Raw genomic sequence first — 22153 nt, 5'->3', positions numbered from 1 at the left:
CTATCTCGCTCAAGTCCATCACCTTCATGCAAAAACATTTGCCAACCTCATGCTTAAACATTCATAGGGATGTGTGAAATCAAATTATGTGATGTAGGAATTGTGAAAAAGACACATGTGAAAAACTGAATAAGTAAAGCACACCAGACAGATAATAAACTAGCTTTAGACGAAACATCAGGGACTGAAGAGTTCCATGGACCACGGCCATACAACTCAGAAGAATTCTCAGCAGCTGAAACAACCGGTCGTGAAAGCCTTCATTTGTAAGGTGTCAGGCAAATCCAACACCTTCCATGAAAACCCTGACATGATAAGCAAATCCGGCAGTATGTCACATAGCTCCGAATAAATCCTGACATTAAATTAACCAAAGTAATATGATCAACAAGTGAGCAAATGGAATACCACAGACTAACACAAGAACACTTAAATGCATGTCATACCTTCCCACCGTGAAACAGACGCAGTTCTGAGGGGAGAAACGAGAACAGAAGCCGAGAGCAGAATCGTGTAGGCTAAGAGGCCCTATGATAAGGGACGGACACCCACGTCGCCAGCCGACCGCCAAAACCACCCCCCCCCCCCCCCGGCCCATGTTAAAAGATAGAGCCCTCCAGAAGAACAGTATAGATCTTACGATAACACTAAAAGGGCCACACCAACTGCAAGTTTTAGCGTGAGACTTTTTTGCGTCTCTGTTACGTTGCAAACGTTAAAAACATTTCCCCAGAACGAAAAGTATAACGTTTCTCATTGGATAGACAAAATATTTGTAGGCGGAGCTTAAGGTTAACATTGAGACCCTGATTGGTCAGTTGAAAACACAGCCAGATAGCTTTTTTTAAAACAATTTTGGTAAATTGTAGTAAGGAGAAGTTAGGAGAGAGTTGCTTCCGAGACGGCGAGCTGTGTGAAGCTGCGCCGCCGCCGCCCCCTAACACTGCCTAAACACCGTAAAGGTAATGAACGGAGGCGATGCCGCATAACAGCACACAATGCTCAACTCAGAACTGCATAAGTCTCATCTGTTACATCCCCTTTTTACGTAATACTAGTGTCAATCGTCAATTAAAGCTCATGGTATTCACATTTGCTACTTGAAGTTAAAATCTGAAACGCGATGATTTTTCTCTTTTATGAAACTTAAACGTAGATTATAGATGTGATATGGCATAGGTCATCCTTTGATCCATTGTAGAACTTGGAAACCCATTCAGGGAATATTCGTTCACATTTTTGTTGAACGCAGTTGGTTTTTATCATCCTGTATTAAAACATTTCCTTTTATCAATAGTGCAATTTATAAACAATGTTTTGTGAGTAGAATAAAATTTCCAATGGTAAACTTAACTGCTTTTTCGACGTTATTTTACCAGCTAACTAAAAATAGGAAAGCCCTGAACCCCTTCCACTAAATTTAGTTAGTATTAAGATTCTTTTACAGGGAGTGCAGTGGAGCTGACGCTGAAATCATTAAGTATTTGATTATATCATCGCTAGTCTCACTGAAGTCTTCTGAACTCTACATGTCATGTGTGGTCTGGCGTCTCCTTACCAGCAACAGGTCCCAGGTTCAAACTAGTCAATTACCTAAAAAACACGCTTAGAGCGTCGTTGCACAAAAGTGGTATGGAGACACAACTTAGAACAAACAGACACCACGCAGAATGTTAGACATTGTATGATACTGCTCTAGTGTTTAGGATCCTTGCTAGGTTGGATTAAAGGAAGACATCGAAGCAATTCAGAGGCGGATTGCCACATTTGTTACCGATAGGTTCGATTAACACGTGTCACATAGATGCTTCGTGAATTGAATGGGGGGGCTCTGAGCACTATGGGACTCAACGTCTGTGGCCATCAGTCCCCTAGAACTTAGAACTACTTAAACCTAACTAACCTAAGGACATCACACACAACCATGCCCGAGGCAGGATTCAAACCTGCGACCGTAGCAGTCCCGCGGTTCCGGACTGCAGCGCCAGAACCGCATGGTCACCGCGGCCGGCTCGTGAATTGAAATGGGACTGCCTGGAGGGAACATAGCGTCCTTTTCGCCGAACATTATTGAGAAAATTTGGAGAACGGCATTCGAAGCTGACTGCAAAACGATTCTACTGCCGCCAACGTACGTTTCCTGTAACGATCACGAAGACAAGACAAATGAAATAAGGGCTCGTACAGGGGCATATAGACAGTCGTTTTCCAACGGTCTGTTCGCGAGTGGAATAGGAAAGGAAACTTAGAAGGTACTCTCTACCATGCCCCTTGCGGAGTACGAACGTATGTAGATGTACAAGGGAGTGCTGAAAAGTAATGCTTCCGAAATTTTATGTGCAAACTCTTCCAGCTTTTGAAGTAAAACAAACTTTAGTAACATTTTACATCTTCAATCTTCGTATCTATTTGCAGCCCTTTGCCGCTAGTGACCTCAAAAATGGTTCAAATGGCTCTGAACACTGTGGAACCTAACATCTGAGGTCATCAGTCCCCTAGAACTTAGAACTACGTAAACCTAACTAACGTAAGGACATCACACACTTCCTTGCACGAGGCAGGATTCGAACCTGCGACCGTAGCGGTCGCGCGGTTCCAAACTGAAGCGCCTACAAGCGCTTGGCCACCCCAGCCGGCCGTTAGTGATATCCGAGTCGTAGTGGTTAACATGGCAGTGTGCAACATACCTTTTGTCGGTGCTTTAATCTAGTCTTGAATTCTAAGAATTCTCACGCGCGGAGTATCTACAGCGAGACAATGCCACGTCACATACGAGCGTTGCAACATCTGCAACAGTCCGACACTATGGCGTCATTGTCATCGATCATCCTCCGTACAGACCCGAATTGACCCCATACGGTTTTCATTTCTTTCCAAAACTTAAAGAACACCGACGAGGACTTCACTCTGATAGTGACGAAACGGTGCAAGCAGAGATGAGGTTGTGGCTCCGTCAACAAAGTCAGACATTCTACAGTAACGGTATCAACAAACTGGCCGCTCGTTGGGACAAAGTTAATCATCGCCAGGGTGACTATGTTGAGAAATAAATATGTAGAAGTGAAGAACAAAGATGTAGATTGTTAATAACGTTTGTTTTATTTAAAAATCTTTAAGAGTTTCCCATAAAAAATTCAGAGGCATTACTTTTCAGCACGCCTTCGTAGATACAGATGAGAAAGATGAAGGAACAAAAGAAACCCAATGGTTCGAAAGCATCAAATCTATGTCGCAGTATAACAGCTGATAATCGCTTATTATGGCAACAGTATTACAGTATACATTACAAATATAAATATACAGTTGTCTTATAAAGAAAGAAGAGAGAAGGAAGTCTTAGTACTAGGTACAGTCGAACTAAGGCAACACCAGAAATTCCAAAATATCTTAAGAAAGTAAGGAGGGAGAGTTGGAGTCTCAACTTTCCACAGACATAAAGCCTGTAAGAAATGGAACATCCTGGTAGTTAATCATGACTGAGGAATAAATGAACCATGCACTCTTTTAAGGGACCTTCGTAGCATTGGATGAATTCATTTAGGGAATTCACGATCGACTTAACACATCAAAGCTTACAGTAACATTGATTCCCCATCGATAGAGACAAGCATGTCCCTGTGAATAACATCCCGTTGAGTACAATGACCAAATAACAAATTTTTAACGGGAAAGTCCAACACTTAGTTTCCTTTATACGCATCTAATGGAATCAGAAAGAATATGGAAATAGTAATGAATATTTGATGAACAAAATTGTGTTACTGTTTGTTTTACATTATAATTTAATCTCTTTTGTCCTGGAAACCATTATTATCAATTTCACGAGTAATTTAACGCAAGAGATTAACGCCGAAATATTGCACTGTATGTTTATCTTTCCCAGTGAAGTTATTAGATCACTCATGGAACAGCGCGAATGCTGAAACCTAATCACCTGTTTTTAATGGAAATAAAATGCCAGATATTGAGGGCTATATTTGTTTAATTTCATTTATCTTATACCGGGGAGGTCTACTTAACGAAGAGATCGAAAGATATCTCCAGAAGCAGAAGATATTTTCTGTAGCAGTAACTACTCAGGAAATGTGACAAAGTAATGTGATGGTAGCACTGCGCCCGTGACGGCGCACACGCGCTTGCACCATTGCGTGTGCGTGCGTGTGCGCGCGCGCGCGCGTGTGTGTGTGTGTGTGTGTGTGTGTGTGTGTGTACTGGCGACGTACTAAGGATTCATTATGTCCTCGAAAATGTGGTTAGATAGTTCTCAATAGACAATCAGGATGTGAACAGAATTTTAAACGGTCTGCGTACTGGAGAAACAATGGTTTCTAGAAATCAGGAAAGATCACATGAATAACAATGACTGGGAAGCATAAAATTAGAAGGCAGATTTGGATATAATGTCCTGTCAAAGATGTGATCTTTAGATTAACCACAAGCTAGAATTGGTGAAAGATGAAGAAGAAGAAGCTAATCGACCACGCCGTTTTCAACTATATGTACATCTACATCTCTACTCTGCAAAAACAACTGCGAAGTCGATGGTGGAAGGTACATTCCAATGTACCAGTTATTAGGTCTCACTCCCGTTCCATTCATGTATGAAGGGCTAGAAGAATGGCTGTGCAAACTTCTTTGTGTGGGTTGAAATTAATTTTTGTCCTCGCGATTCCTGTTGGTGCCTTACATAGGAGGTTGTACTTTGTTCCTAGTTGAGACATTTAAAGCTGTATCTTGAACCTTTGTAAGTAGTTTCTTTTGCTATCTGACGATATGATGTGCAATTTATTAACATATTTTCTAAGACTTCATGATGTTCAGAATGTTCAACTGGAATTGTTATACACCTTGACATAGAACAGACACCATGCATTCATATAACTGATTCGGCTCGATGGACAATGAATCCTCGACATTCAGTGCTGGCGCACATTCACGTTCGGCCTCCAGCTGGAATCCAAAATTAGCGAGCATGGTCGGGGGCTGCAGATAGGTGGGGATGGGTTGGAGTGTGAGTTGGCCAGGGAGCGTGTCGAGATAGTCCGCGCATGTACGCCGAGCACAACCCGATCATGCAAGGCCGCGAGCTTTTGAAGTGGAACGTTTTCTAACTGATGACGTTAAAATTGACCCGCTGAACGTCGTTGGTATCCATCTATCCCGAGCAGTGTTGTTTACGTCAAGTTCGTAAGTGACGAGATGTGCAACAGAATCGTGCGCTCACATGCGAACAATCTTAAATTCAAACATTATGATGACCATATTGGGGCATTCTGTATCGATTACGTGGGCCTTGGCCTCCGTACGATACGAGCCTTCGAACTCCCGTTCGAAATGCCACCGGATGTAGGGCGATTATCACGCATGACGAACAGCCACCTGTTTGCTCCGGTTGTGGCCAAGAAGGAGACGTCAGGTCGGATTGTCTCCGACGACGGTACCGGCTGCGCAAAGGCCGCAGTAATATCCCATCCAACAGATCGCCATGGTGAAGGCTTCAGTCCCTCCGACCCCACAGAACAGCAGGATCACATGCAGGCAACCGCTGCTGACTGCCAGTCAGTAGCGCCGAAGGAGTCTGCGCCGAGTGCCGCAGCAGCCACCAACAGCCGCTAACAAACGATGGCCTGCCGCTGTGGCCGAGTGGTTCTAGGCGCTTCAGTCCGGAACCGTGCTGCTGCTACGGTCACAGGTTCGAATCCTGCCTCGGGCATGGATGTGTGTGATGTCCTTAGGTTAGTTAGGTTTAAGTAGTTCTCAGTATAGGGGACTGATGACCTCAGATGTTAAGTCCCATAGTGCTTAGAGCCATTTTTTAACAGCCGATGGTATTTCATGGCGACTGGGCGTCCGCCCCGGTAGCCGAGTGGTCAGCGTGACGGGTTGCCGTCCTACGGGCCCGGGTTGGATTCCAGGCTGGGTCGGGGATTTTCTCCGCTCAGGGACTGGCTGTTGTGCTGTCTTCATTATCATTTCATCCCCATCTGGTGCGCAGGTCGCCCAATGTGGCGTCGAATGTAATAAGACCTGCACCAAAGCGGCCGGAGTCTTGTGGGAACTAGCGTCACAACCAACTTCGCCAGAGGGCCAAATGGTCGTCCACCGGACACAGGCACGGCTTCTGCAGATGACGGCTGACAGATTGGACTGCACGCGGGTTCGATCGAGACTGCAAGATTCCATCCCAGAGGAACGTGCCGCTCTTTATCACATCGTCAGCGAACGGAGACACCGTAAGGGACGACTCATCACGGCAGTTATTTCCGCGGATGGGCAACGCGCAGAGACACACACCACCATATCCCGTGCCCTCACACAGGTTATTACCGCACTCTCTATCTAGCAAATCTACGGCGTGACAATGACATTGAGGACGTCCTGCACGACCTGCCATTTTCGGGTAGAGCGCAAGGCGACGCCACATTCTTGGAGGCCGTCACGTGGGAAGAAATGCGCGTGGCCCTCTCGCTGGGCGCGAGAAACAAATCACCTGGACCTGATGGTCTTCCGCTTGAATTTTACAGCACCTTTTCTGACCTGAAGGGGGAAGTCTGGCGGCAGATGTGCTGCGAACTCTTAGATCCGGACTTCCACGCCCCCCCCCCCCCCCCGAATTTTTGGAGAGAGCATGATCAACCCTGTGCCAAAACCAAACGGGGGGTGTAGACTCAAGACTTCCGGCCGTTGATGTTACTGAATTCGAATTACAAGCTGTTTGCCCGCATTCTTCGTGCTCGCCTTCTGGCTATTGTCAAAGATGCCATTCATGGCGACCAAACATGAGGTGGCAGTAATATACCCATGGCGTTCAGTCCTTATAGCGATGTGGTGGCGCTCATGTCGGCATGCCGCTTAGAAGGCGCCCTCGTCGCGGTTGACCTAGACCACGCATTTGACCGAGTTGAACACCATTTCTGGTAGGCGCTCTTAGAGAAATTGGGACTGTCCTCAATATCGGCGGGTGTGGTTCTCCGTCTCATCCACGGAGCCCCTTCCACTGTTCTGGTCAATGGCTACCGCTCGCCACCGTTCACTATTGAGCGCTCAGTGCGACAAGGACGTCCCCTGTCAGCCTTTCTCTTCGCCGTCGCCATCGAGCCTGCACTTCATGGTCTACGACAGCGTTTGGAGGGCATTCGCCTCCGCGATGTGCATTTTAAATGTTGTGCCTATGCGGACGATGTAGTATTCTCGGCGATGTCCGCAGGGGTACGGCGATCGCGTGGCTTCAGCAATACGGAGAGGTGGCCGGGAGCCATATCAACCTGCGAAAGTCGCACTAAATGGACGTTGGCAGAGGATTCCAAATGAATACGCCAGTGACCATTATCAAAGTCCCGGCGATGAAGTGTTTGGGAGTGACATTCCACGGGAACGCGCATCGTGCAGCAGCATTCACGTATCGCAGGCTACTGAATGTGATTCGCACACAAGTTCGCCTCCATAACTTTCGAACACTTGACTTGATCATGCGGGTACATTTTGTCAACGTGTAGGCCGGCCGGAGTGGCCGAGCGGTTCTAGGCGCTACAGTCTGGAACAGCGCGAGCGCTACGGTCGCAGGTTCGAATCCTGCTTCGGGCATGGATGTGTGTGATGTCCTTAGATTAGTTAGGTTTAAGTAGTTCTAAGTTCTAGGGGACTGATGACCTCAGCAGTTAAGTCCCATAGTGCTCAGAGCCATTTGAACCATTTTGTCAACGTGTACCTCGCTCCGAAACTTAATCGTTACGTACACGTTCTCCCGATGGCCGCTACGGTTGCTGCCAAGTTCCAGGCGGCCTTCGGTCATTTCGTCAGCGAAGGTAGGGTGTTCAAGAACCGTTACGAGACGCTAATGTTGCCCACACACGCAGGCGGCATTGGAATGATAAACGTGCACAACAGCGCGCGCGTTCTCTTCCTGCGGACGATGCATCACCTACGTACTTTGGACAAGGCCACCTTTCCTGGTAGACTGATTCAGGAGGTGGTGCCTCAATCCCTCCGTCCGCCGATTCCTGTTGGATATATCACTGTGTCACATTCGCACCTATCTGGTCGGCATGAGTTATCTGTTCGATGTCTTGCCAACCACACGGGATCCTAGCACCAAGGACTTCTACCGCTATTTTCAACGGACGCTGGCTGCTAATGTGGTTGAACGTCGACATCCGGCGATTGGCTGAAGACGGGTGTGGAGGAACATACACTCCCCTTTCCTTCCCACCACGGTCAGGGCGCTGTGGTATGTGATAACGACTGAAAAATTCCCTGCCCGACACCGTTTATACATGATCCATCTTACCGAGGTTCCTCTCTGCCCCAGATGCGCCGCTGTCGACACCGACATGCACCGTTTCATTTGTGGAACGGCTGCCGACTGCTGGATCCTCACGCCCCGCATGTTGGCATTGTTGCTGCGACGGACGCCTCAGTCCGCAGAGCCCACCGAGCTCATCCATCCCGACGTCACTTACTTCCCTGCTACTCGTCATAACGCCACGTTGTGGGTTAAGGGTATGGCATTGTCATACTTTTTTAATGAGAGCGTTGCAGGGTTGTTAGATTTCTGGCACTATTTAACGAGTAACTATACGATTTTACAGCGCAGTGCGTCATATGGTACGCTCTTTGCGAATTACTTGGGGTCGTTGTTTACGCACCCTCCAAGTCATTGGGTGTACCAGGTGTGAGAAGAGACTGAGAGAATGAGAGAATGCACATGATGGACTGACGGTAATTATAGGGTGTTTCACCCTCGCTGAACGAGAAGACGACCAGGACATCCCGCCGTCTGGCTGCTGTGAGTAAAATAGAACAAAAAAAGAAAAATGGCTCTGAGCACTATGGGACTCAACTGCTGAGGTCATTAGTCCCCTAGAACTTAGAACTAGTTAAACCTAACTAACCTAAGGACATCACAAACATCCATGCCCGAGGCAGGATTCGAACCTGCGACCGTAGCGGTCTTGCGGTTCCAGACTGCAGCGCCTTTAACCGCACGGCCACTTCGGCCGGAAAAAAAAAGACAAATAAATACATAAGAACAAAATGAGCAACAAGTAAAATATAATAATGTATTGTACTCTTTCCTTTCTCCTATTCTTTCTTTTAATAAAATGTTCAGAGGCATATTTAATTTCTGCCGCACGACCGTCCTAGTTAGCTTTAGGATGAAAGTGGCGGTCGGACTAGTTTTGTTTTTGTTTCTAGGTTAGATAGGTTTTTGGGGGTAGTAAGGGTGATATGCACCAACGCCTGAAGTGGAAGAGGTAATTTTATTATATATATATTATTCTTGATTGTTATAATTATTTTTCTGATTGTTATAATTATCATTGTACTACTGTTATAATCTCTATTTTTTTCTTTAACATTAATGCTGTATAACACGTTGTATGTCCTTAATGTTCTGTACAAACTGAAATTCGTTCAATCTGAGTATAACTGGTTAGTTGTAAGAGAGGGCCTGAAGGCCCTTATCTTGCCAGATAAAATAAGTTCAAATGGCTCTGAGCACTATGGGACTTAACATCTGTGGTCATTAGTCTCCTAGAACTTAGAACTACTTAAACCTAACTAACCTAAGGACATCACACACATCCATGCCCGAGGCAGGATTCGAACCTGCGACCGGAGCGGTCACGCGGTTCCAGACTGAAGCGCCTAGACCGCACGGCCACACCGGCCGGCTGGTAAAATAAGTGCATAAATATATATATATATATATATATATATATATATATATATATATAATAAAAGAACAAAAAAATAAGAAAAAAAGGAAAAAAATAGATGGATAGAGTGAAAAAAAAGAGTGGTCAACGCGACAGGATGTCAATCCTAAGGGCCCAGGTTCGATTCCGGGCTAGATCGGAGATTTTCTCCGCTCAGGGAATGGGTGTTGTGTTGTCCTTATAATCATCATTTCATCCCCATCGACACGCAAGTCGCCGAAGTGGCGTCAACTCGAAAGACTTGCACCAGGCGAACGGTCTACCCGACGGGAGGCCCTAGCCACTCGGCATTTCCATTACAAAGCAAAGTAATTTTGTCTTCACCTCTTTGAGTAATAATGTTACACAATTAACATTAACTCAACTTGGTGAGATTAAAAAATCTAATGACGAGCTTCTTGGAGATATCAAAGAATCTAGTAATAAACAGGAAGAGAACTTCGAATTGTTTCTGGACGAGATTAAAGACAATTTAAATCGTAAATTCGAGGAAATATAAGAACGGTTGAAAACTCAGGTACGTGCGGAACTCAAGTCTGATATTAATAATCTTGAGTCCCGACACGACTATTTACAGTCTGTTGACATTTTTGAGTTCAAACAACAGACGTCAAAAGAAGAAATGCAAATAGAGGAATTAGCACAAAAGTTCGAGCCAGTACAGTTACAGACTAACACTGAAGTTTCAAAAACGCAAACTCAGTTGATCACTATCGCAAAATGAGTCGAAGAATTATCCGAGAGAGTTATGCAAACGCATAGTGAAGCAGATAAAGGGTCAGACGACACTCAGCCGGTTTCGTTCGCTGATACCGAAGAATTTCAGTCTCTGCAGCGTTTTAAAGAAGAGCAGGTGGCCATTAATCAGCAAAAAAACGTGACGTGAGAAAGATAAAACAGCTTGATAGTACCGAAAAGAAGATCGGTCGCGACAACGACATCAGTACGTTCAATAATTATCGTGTTGGAAATCACAACGGACGCATTAATTTTGAAAATGCTGATCACGTCTCTCGTGAACGTGATATGTTTGCAGGACACAATGACTGGAAGACGAGTTATGACACGAGAGAAAACTTATACATTCAGAAAGACGATGGTTTTAAATAGAAACACTTTCTTACAGGTATGAAATTTAACATTTTTCTTAATTCCAGCAATGAAATACACCCAAGCGAGTGATTTCAACAATTTGACTATTCTTTGCCACTCACATAGCCAACTGACCATACACATTTTATTCATTTGCAGTTATCTCGAAGGAGAACCTGCGACAAGAATGGAATCGGTACCACGTGAATGTCACACTTGAGCTGATTTTTTATCAAGCATTCTTGTCCGTATACTGGCCTGACACAACTCAAGATCGCTTGAAACGTAGCGTTATTATGACGCAAAATTATGAACAATGAATTTCGCAACTCCTGTGTAGTAATGTGAAAAAATGATACCGTGAACAGATATTTAACTGTTGTTGTGTACATACACAAACTCTGAGATATTATTATTGCGGGTGGTAGCGAGCGATCAGGCGTAGTTGGACGTAGCCTGACCTGGAGAGAAGCCCCCCGACAGGACAGAGCGCAGGCTACCCTGACCGTGCTACGGGCGCCAGATGGAGATTATCGTTCTAATCGAGAATTTTTGGTCATCCGCCTTTTTGCTGCACATAGTTGTTGCTTTCTTGTGCACTGGGGGGGATTTTGTCAGATTTGTTTGTGCATACACTGGAAGTGATGTGTGTGTGTGAAATATTATGGGACTTAACTGCTAAGGTTATCAGTCCCTAAGCTTACACACTATTTAACCTAAATTATCCTAAGGACAAACACACACACCCATGCCCGAGGGAGGACTCGAACCTCCGCCGGGACCAGCAGCACAGTCCATGACTGCAGCGCCTTCAGACCGCTCGGCTAATACCGCGCGGCTGGAAGTGATATTCGTCTCTTTATTGTGACCAGATACATGATTATCGATTAAAGACATTGTGGAATAGTTAAAGTTTTTGTTCATCAAACTGTCTACGGAAAAGAAAGATCTGAGCAAAGTTTGTTAGTGTGTGAATCGTCAATTTTCAGTATATAGTAAATTAAAATTTTTATTGTTCCTTTAATTTTTTACACAGCTTAAGAGTTCTTGACTAAACCCCTACTGATTATTTAATTTCTATAAAAAAGGAAAAAGGGGAGTAGTTTCATCAGTAGTTGTAACCATTCATTGCACTCTGCATGGATCGCAGCATTTCTTTTGAATTTTTTGGCTTGTTGCTGGATGCAGAATATTCCTGCAGTTGCAGCAGCAAGACGAGGTAAGTTGTCTGTTGCGTGCAGGAGCAATATTCTATTAAGTATAGGAGATGGTACAGAATATTTTAAAAAATTGCAGTCATATACAAGACAATTGTTTTTTATGATTTATAGGAAGAGTAATTAATTTATGTTTTTTGTTCTGTATCAGAATACTGACAGGTCCGATAGTAAGAAAGGCTTTTCATAATACAAGTTGTACAGCTACATATCACGTTTTATAATAGCGACAATTGATTTTCACTAGATAGCCTAGTAATTTTTAAAGAAAAAGGACGGATGACAATATCATTGTCATCAGAGTTAGAGCTTTACACCTTTCCGTGCGTCTGCAGCCATAATAATAAATTTTTGGTAGTAAAAACTTTCAATATAAAAACTAGATTAGCACTGACGAAAATGGCATTACTGGAGAAAAGAGATCTAGCACCAATCATAGGTCTTTATTTGAGAAAGGAATTTTTGAGAATGTATGTTTTGAGCGCAGCATTGTTTGTTCGTGAAACATGGACAGTGGGAAAACTGAAGATGTGATGCTACAGAACAATGATGCATATTAGGTGGACTAATATGCTAAGGAATGAGGAGCTTCTCCGAGGAAACGGCGAAGAAAGGAATACACCAGAAACACAGACAAGAAGAAGGGACTGCTTTTCACCTGAACAATAGACTCTCAAATTACCAACCAAGAGTCAGTTTTAGAGGGGAAGCATTACGGTTCAATGGCTCGCCTACATATCTGGGTATGACTTTGGAAAGGACCCTAACATATAAAGCCCAGTTACGTAAATCTGCTTCAAAACTGAAGATCCATAATAACCTTATTCAGCGTCTAGCTGGAGCATCATGGGGAGCTGACGCCCACACATTGAGAACATCTGCTCCAGCACTCGTCTATTCCTCAGCAGAGTACTGCCCTGCAGCATGGCTTAATAGGTGCCATACTCACCTTGTGGGCATTCAACTTCATCACATTATGCGTATCATATCTGGAACATTACTTGCTACTCCAGTCCATTGGTTGCCGGTGTTGTGTAATATACCACCTCCTCACATAAAAAGACAAAAACATCTTGGTTATCTGTGGTCAAGAACACTGAATAACTCGATACTTCCAATTCACGAAGATGTGAGATAGTTAGAATCATCCAGGTTGAAGTCCCGCAAACCGGCATGTAAAACGGCCATGGAATCGTTAAGCAACCATTTCGACCCCAAAGACAGCTTGCGGAATGAATGGACATCTTCTACTCCACAGGGATCTTGAAAGCTGAAGATCCAACAGAAAGGCTCAATGGTTTCAGCTTGCCAAGATACACTTGGAGCAGGCTTAACCGTTTCAGATGTGATGTGGGAAGAACTGCTTCGATTCTTCATAAATGGGGTTGTGACTGTACTGACGATCCACAAACAGTGAAGCATATAGCAGTGGACTGCCCCTCCGTGCCTTCCCTGGAAATCTAGTGGATACGAACGTGGTTACTTCCGAAGTGGTGGTTTGGATCAATGGCTTAGATATAAAGATCTAAATGGTATTTTATTGTGTCTGTGATACTGTATTTTATGTGTTATTGTGATTGTTATGTATCATACGCTAAATAAAATAATTCAGCAAATAACGGAGGATGTAGGTTGCAAGTGCTACTATGAGACGAAAAGGCTGGCACAGGAGAGCAGTTCGTGGTGGGCCGCATCAGAAGAGAAAAAGACAAATGAGTAAAGAAAGAAAGAAAAAACGGCATCTCTTCTTCCACTGACGTTCCTACTCGATCCCCAGTACAAAGATTGATGACTAAAAAAAGAAAAATTTATATTCGGCTTGCCTCCTTCAACTGACGTGCCTGCTCGGTCCCCAATAGAAGCCTTCACAACACTTATTGGGAATTTAGAAACGTCCCCTATAGATGCGGGAGCCATGGAGAGTATTGAAACCTGTTAGACCTCTATTTGGTCTCTCAATGGGTCGTGATTTCCTGTTTTATGTGAGATATTTTCCATTTAATCTAATATCCACTGTTTTTGCAAACGGTAAAAGATCCTAAAAAAAAGAGACATTGTGATAATGGTGTTACCTTTGTTGACTGAAAGTTCACAGGTGGAATCTAACTGGACGACTTAGCCGGCCGCGGTGGTCTAGTGGTTCTAGGCGCGCAGTCCGGAACCGCGGGACTGCTACGGTCGAGGGTTCGAATCCTGCCTCGGGCATGGATGTGTGTGATGTCCTTAGGTTAGTTAGGTTTAAGTAGTTCTAAGTTCTAGGGGACTGATGACCACAGAAGTTAAGTCCCACAGTGCTCAGAGCCATTAACTGGACGACTTACGGTTGGCCGGCCGCAGTGGCCGTGCGGTTCTAGGCGCGTCAGTCCGGAACCGCGTGACTGCTACGGTCGCAGGTTCGAATCCTGCCTCGGGCATAGATGTGCTTAGGTTAGTTAGGTTTAAGTAGTTCTAAGTTCTAGGGGACTGATGACCTTAGATGTTAAGTCCCATAGTGCTCAGAGCCATTTGAACCATTTGATTTGACTTACGGATGACCACAAATTTTTATCCTTTGCGATCACGTAAAGAGAATTTACATCAAAGTGTATCCAGCTAACAAGAAAACAATCTGGCTTTAGAAGTAGGTATATCAAAGTGGAGATGAGTTGTGACAGAAATATTATAGAACGGAGAAGGAGAAATGAGTAACGATAACTACTTTGCCGAGGGTTAATAGACTTTGAGAAAGCTTTTTGACGCAGAATGAATCTTCCACATCGTTGGGGAGTGCGCATTGTTTTTTCGAAACTTCCTCTCAGATGAAAACTGTGTGCTGGACTTGGATTTGATCACGGAGCCTTTCGTTCCTCTCGAATTGTTCTTACCGACTGAGTTTATCCAGGAAGACTCACTCACATCTTCAGTTCCGCTAACTCCTCTCTCCCAGATACCAAACTTCACAGCTATTGTCCTAAACACCCTTTTACACTAATAGTCCTGAAAGGAAGGATATCGTGGAAAATTGGTTTAGCTGTAGCCTAGAGTTTGTTTCCGGTTTTTTACTCAGTCGAACGAAATTTCTCCTCAGAGTTCCTCAGATGCAAAGACGTTAAGTCAACTTACATTAGTCCACTGAAAAACGTATACGCCGGTACTACAGGTCATACAACGCTGAATCACGACAGTGAGAAATTCAGGTAAGGATTTCACCAAAATCATTTTCGGCAGCCCTAGATGAAGTCTTCTGATACTGAAAAAAATAAAAGGAGACATGAAAGCATGCAATCCCTGTACCGTCTTAGATTTACTGATGGCGCTGTGCTGTTACCGTTTTTTGTAGACATGTTTTGATAAACTTCGAAGGCTTGATTAAGCAACTTCGAAAGCAAGACCAAATCAATTGCCTAAGAAACAATCTCTGTATATAAAAGGCAATGTCCTGATTGACTGACAGAGGGGATGAATGGCTTTTGAAAAATATTATTAACGTTGTTTTGACGCTAGACCTACGAAAATTAGTAGTATGTTTCTCGGTCAGAAATAAAGAAATACATATTTCGACTTTTTGGAAATTTAACCATACGGGGTGAAACAGTGGATGAAAGGTGTTTTTGAAAATATATCCTTACTGAAGAGCTACTAAAGTAATTTTAAGGCTAAATCTGTGAACACTGGTATCTGAAATCTCGGTTACAGAAGAAAAAATACGTGTTTCAATGTTTCTGAAAATTCAATCTCTAAGGGAGTTCAATAGGGTAAGAAAGTTTTTAGAAAATATTAGCTTACGTAACACAGATTTTAAAGCTAAATTTATGAAAATTGGTGTTTCCCTTCTCGGTTAGATATAAAGAAATATTTGTTAATGATCAAAGTTGCTAAGTAAATATCTCCACAAGAACGCAAAAAGCATAATTAACAAAAACTTTGGACTCGAGCTACCAGAATCGCTTTTTGGTCTAAAGCCACTCAGAAAACGCCATGCTCATACTGCCTCAATTAGCGTGAAAGTTGAAATTTGTGAATAACATAAAAATTAGATTAAGCGAAAACAAAAAAATCTCTGCAGGCCGTACAGTCTACGCGAGCGAAGCAGCGGGCGCAAGCTATATTAAAAACTGGTAGAAAAAAACCCAGACGTGGAGTCACATAACCAGCTGACGAGTTTTTGTATCAAGGGAAGTAAAAGACTGGATGTACAACAAACGTAAACAGAAGAGTAGAGCTAGTGCGGAAGGTTTTCGGTATAGTAATAAGAGTTTTTAAAACCGGGGATTCAGATGTTTCTTAAACGGAATGTTTTAGTGTGTGCAGAAGAGATCTGGAAGATAAGAGATACTGGCAGAAGTTCGGCTATGAGGACAGGTTCGGGGTTGCGCTTGGACAGCACAGTCGACACAGCAACTGCCCACGAAGGCGAGGGTCTCATTCTTGAGCCCCGTCTGGCACATAGTTTTACCCTACCTCGGAGTTTCAAATCAGGGTGCACGCTAACTCAGAGGGAAAAATAATTTTGGAATTTTACAGTCTTTACAACAAGTTTTTACTTATTACATGGAGTTATTATGCGAGAATAATTAAAAATCAATTTGATGATGACTACTTGTATAACCTTTGTACTGGGAGTAACATTTTGCATACATCGAGGACAAGGTATTGTCTGCCTTCTTAACGAGGAGCTGGCAAGCGGATGAGTGGTTTGGGATGGGTGGAACTGGAAGACTATGAGAAGTTTCGGGATTGCTGTGCAGTTTCCACAAAAATGAGTTATGTTTTGACAGCAATGAGATGTGGATACGCAGCACATTCTGAAGACAGATGCCAATAGAAGTCAGTTGCACTTGACTTGAGGTGACTATCGGATATCTTTGGCGAGTAGATGGTAACTGTGGAGTTTGAATTTGTGGAGAACTGTTACGTCATTCAGTAAGGGAATAAAACGTCAGCACGCAGCACACCGCGTCTGGTACACAAGGCGCTCGGGGGCCACAGCACAGCTACGACACCTGAGTAATTTACAACTGAAGCGGTATTTTCATTCTCTGCTATCAAGGTGTTACTGAAACCGGTAACGCCTCAGGCAGAAGCAAGAAGGAAGAGGCATATAGGAAATTGCTGATGTATCGAGTAGCGACTACATCAGCACAAGTTCTCCTTCTGTCGATAATAGTAGTTTCAGAAGCAGATAGAGAAATCCAGTGCATTAATTTTCATCTCTGACCCCTCTTTTCTTTATTAAAAACAGATCTTCAATCTTTCGTTTGATTTTTCTCTTACATACGTTTCTTTGCTCTGTAAGCCATTTTTGATCTGAAAGTACCGAAATGCAAAATATTTCATGCTACGCCTACTTCGACTACGACTTCCTATATTCGATGCTTCCATTGCTTTCATTTTGATGTTATAAATAAGACTGTAAAACATTTTTATATGCCGAATGTTTGACATTTTTATTAAAAATGAAGTTAATTTGCCATTTAATTAATATCATCACACATCTTTCAGCTTTCACCGTCTTGTTGACTTCTTCAATGTTTATTTATCTTAATATATCTTTATCAGGTTTCACTGGTATCAAAACTTTTCTTACAATGCATATTTCCAAACATGTCTACACTAACAGTGAACATCGTCTTCAACAAAGGCTTGCCGGTTGAATAATGTGTTGTATTCTCTGAATCTGCTATTAACTGATGTTATTTTTAACGTATGTCTCTTTAGCATGGGAATTTCTAGCAAGGGCACTGGCATTCTACTGAAGTCTTTATTTAATCGAAAGATATGTATATTTCGACTAATATTGAGATTTACAAGTTAGTACAAGAACAACGAAGATCTAGATCCCGCCGATGAATTTTTGTTGTTACGGAAGTTGAAGAGATCTAATGGATGGACAAAACGAGAAACAGAAGAATTAAGTGGCCTGTAGTGTCTTAGGAAAACAAAATGGAGCCTGCAGAAATATCCTTCCAATGTGTGTGAAAAGGAAACTTTACGATCAGTGTGCATTACCAGTTTCGACTTACAGCAGAGAAACATGGAATTTTTACCTGAGAACTGTTCAGAAACTGAGAACTGCTCACCGATCTAGAGATGTGTGTTGAGATTTTAGGAGCGACAGGAAAAAATAAATCAAATAAAAAATTTGGGGATCAGACAAAAGTGGACGATTACATTGTGAGATGGGAGAGATATGCAGATACTGAATGTGATGTACATGGACCAAGGGAACTGAATTACAACGATAAGAAAAGACCAAGATGGCTACATAGAAATAGGTGAGTGGATGACACTACAAAACAGAGCAACAATTAGGATGCACAAAGCTGAATACCGTATCTAGAGATGGCCTTTATCCAGCGGTGGATGTCAAATGATGTCAATAAATGGATAATGTTTATTCAGCTTTGCTTCCTTGATAAACTATTCAATATTTAATTGTAAGCAATTTGTGTGAGCTTACTGTATTGACCGATTTCCTCGTCGTAATATATTTCTCCAGTTACCTGCAACAATTTTAAAGAAGATCGATACGAAAAAAAATTATTTTCAATTCTCACTTGAAGATATGCAAATGATGAACAGTTTCGATAATAAATCATCATGTGATGAGCTATAAATGAAATAAAATATATATAACTCTATACATAAAAGAAAATGTCCTGATTATCATCGCCGAGCCAAAAGCGCTAAGAAAGAAACTTGAAATTTGGAGAGCATGTTGATCTTATATTGTAGGCAGCGTTTACGAAGGGGTTTTCCAGAATAAAAAAGTAAGTGCTTCGGCATTTTTGGAAGTGCAACCACTAATGGAGTAAAATAGTGGGTGAATTTTTTTAATGATTTGCTATAAAGTACTAATACAGTATTTTTAAAGCTAAATCTAAAAAGAATCACATTTGGCTTCTGCTTGGAAATTTTAAAAAATCGGTTCGTTTTGGAAATGTAAGTCCTAAGGGGGTGAAACAGAGGGTGAAAAGTTTTGTGAAAATATTTGTTGTTTAAACTTGTATTCACTTCTGTGGAAATGTGTGTTGGGGATCAAAGGTTCTATGAAAAATATCACCACAAGAAATCATAATGCAGGATTAACAAAGATCTCTGACTTAACCTACCAGAATCTTTTTTTTTTGGTTAGATTTACACTGCAGTTTGTGAGCAGCATAAAAATTCGATTGAAGAAAAACAAAAATAATCAATGCAGACCACACAGTTTACATGAGCGAAGCAGCAGGTGCGAAAGTAGTATGTACATTAGGAGATAAACAAAGGTAAAAACGTTTAAAATTTTTAAATTGATTATTTTACTTGGGTAAGTTCCATGAAAGCATCATGTCAGCTTCTGAGAGTACTCAGAATATTGTCAAAAGCCTACCATATTGTATGCGCCAGGAGTAAACAGAAATGACCACTGCCAATGTAGGTTGAATGTTAACTGGTGGCGTTGGGGACACGTTACACGTTAAGGGAAGGACATATGTGGAACAGTGATGAATGTGGACACAACTGCCAAACTGTAATGCCGTGGAGTCAAAGAACGACCATCTGGGAAACTGCAGTGTTGGTCGGCAGTTGCTTGCAACTGTCATGTGCATGTAGGGTAAAGTGAGGGGAGATGACGCACATTTCAAAAACGTTGTTTAAATCCCGTAAAGGTGCACGAGTAAAAGTATAAATGCTTGCAAATGTTTGTCACCCATTTCTCGTCTTTGAGAAAAAGATCACTTCTGTATAGACATCGGTGAAATTGGAATTTTAAACGGCATCTAAAAGGCCATATTTTGCCAACCCTCCTACTAGAGATGACGCACCATGGGTAGGAGAGAAGCCTCACGACTGTACTTTACCAATGGTTCATTTAGTTATAAAAACAAGTCTAGCCCACTGGTTTACAACTGTCTTAAGAATCTCTCACTACAATTTCAAGTCAATGGACACAATGAAGGAGTCAGAATAACGGTCAACTATTATAAACGAACATTGTAATTGATACAAACGTAAAAATAGAATGAAATTTTTCATAGACAGGTAAATAAAGAAATTACAAGATAAGAAGTATTATTCTACTTTTGTATAACAGTAATTTTTGCCGCTTTTTCTTTCCATTTCCTCCACAAGGGACACAAATGCTGTCGTAAACTGAACAATCTTCATGCAGCCACCGTTTACACATTACATATTGTAATCGGTCAGCTTTAGATTGAGTTGCAGAGTAAAGTTCTAGACAATACACACATCCGCCTTTATTGAATTCCGCTGAGTCTTTAGTACTAAGACCGCATTTCTCAAATGATGTCCACTCCAAGAAGCTGAATTCATTATCCTATTATAGCTACTTGGCGTCATGTATTTAATCTGAAAGCACAATGTTGTGTGATGTCCTTAGGTTAGTTAGGTTTAAGTAGTTCTAAGTCCTAGGGGACTGATGACCATAGATGTTAAGTCCCATAGTGCTCAGAGCCATTTGAACCATTTGAAAGCACAAAACAGGTGATTTAAACAAAATATTCTACAATATAAGCACGAAATTGCCGCAGATTAAGCCGACAGTCGTTTTAGGATTGCATCTTTTCTCCTACTGCTTTCATTTGTCGACTGTTCTAAACCAGTAATGAAGAACATGCACCTTGTCTTCCCAACGTAAAATGGTCTGGCTAGCATTAGGCAATCCACATGCCATTATAATTAACATATCTGTTACCTGTATCAATTTATTTGCATATCCATTATATTCACTGTCTACATAATAGTCTTTTACAGTTGATTGTGTGAACCACGACATTATGTTACAGAAATTACAATTCTATGGTATAAATGGAACAGTGTATGTACAGAGCATGAAGCAAAAAGTTTCTTTATATGGTTTAAGTGATTTAGGGAAGTTTCTCTCTTCATCTAGATAAGGTTAAATTGCGTTAGGTGTTCCACAGGGTTCGATCATGGGTCCCCTTCTGTTCTTGATATATGTGAATGACCTCCCTTCTCATCTGAAACAAGAAGCTAAACTGACACAGTTTTTTGATGATACAAGCATCAGTATTAATCCAGTAAAAGAAACTCCAATAGAAAATGATAGAAATAATGTCTTCAGAAAAGTTATTGATTGGTTTTATGTGAATGGGCTTGCTCTGAACTTTGAAAAAACGATGTACATCCAATTTTCTACTGCAAGGAGTACAGTCCTTTCATTAAATATAACACATCAACAGAAGTCAGTAGCCAGGGAAGAGCATACTAAGTTTCTGGGTGTACATACAGATGAGAATCTTAATTGGGAAATTCGCAATTTGAATCTTCTAAAGCGACTAGGTTCAGCAACTTTTGGAATCAGAACAACTGCCAATTTTGAGAATACAGAAATTAGTAAGTTAACATACTTTATATACTTTCACTATTTGATGTCATACAGACAATATTTTGGGGTAACTCAACACTTGAGTAAAATGTATTCATTGCTCAAAAGAAAGTGGTTAGAATAATGTGTGGGGCTCATAGTCGCACATCTTGTAGGCATCTGTTTAAAGGATTAGGAACTCTTACAACAGCCTCATAGTAAATTTACTCCGTAATAAAATTTTTTTCAACAATATGGATCAGCTTAAACACAACAGTGACATTATGATTATAATACCAGAAGAAAGAAAGACTTACGCTATCCTCTACTTAACCTGTCTTTGGTAGGGAAAGGGGTAAAATAAGCTACTCTAAAATTTTCGATAAATTACCAGATGAAATAAAATGTCTGACGGACAGTTTTAAAAATAAATTAAAATCATATCTCCTTGACAACTCCTTCTATACCATAGATGAGTACTTGAATAGGAATAAATAAATCAACAGGTATACTATATGCATTTTGTGCCATTTAAGAGAATTAGGTAGGTAATAAAAATTTTAGTGTTTGTTAAGAAAAAGAAGCTTGATGCATGTGTGCCTTACTTACACACTTGACACGTTCCATATCATAATGGTTACTGTATGGTTGATCAACGGAACACGTAGCTAACGAACTAACTAACAATATTGCACTATGTTCATGAAATTTCAGATTCTTAGCTCAACCAGTCGGCGAGAAAATTCCTTCCTAGCACATGTGAATATGCTCACAATTTCTATAGAATTTGCAGCATGCTGTCCTCTACAACTAAC

The sequence above is a fragment of the Schistocerca americana genome, chromosome 6 (assembly GCF_021461395.2).
Source record: "Schistocerca americana isolate TAMUIC-IGC-003095 chromosome 6, iqSchAmer2.1, whole genome shotgun sequence".
Lineage (NCBI taxonomy): Eukaryota > Metazoa > Arthropoda > Insecta > Orthoptera > Acrididae > Schistocerca > Schistocerca americana.
Note: the sequence above shows the minus strand (reverse complement) of the source record.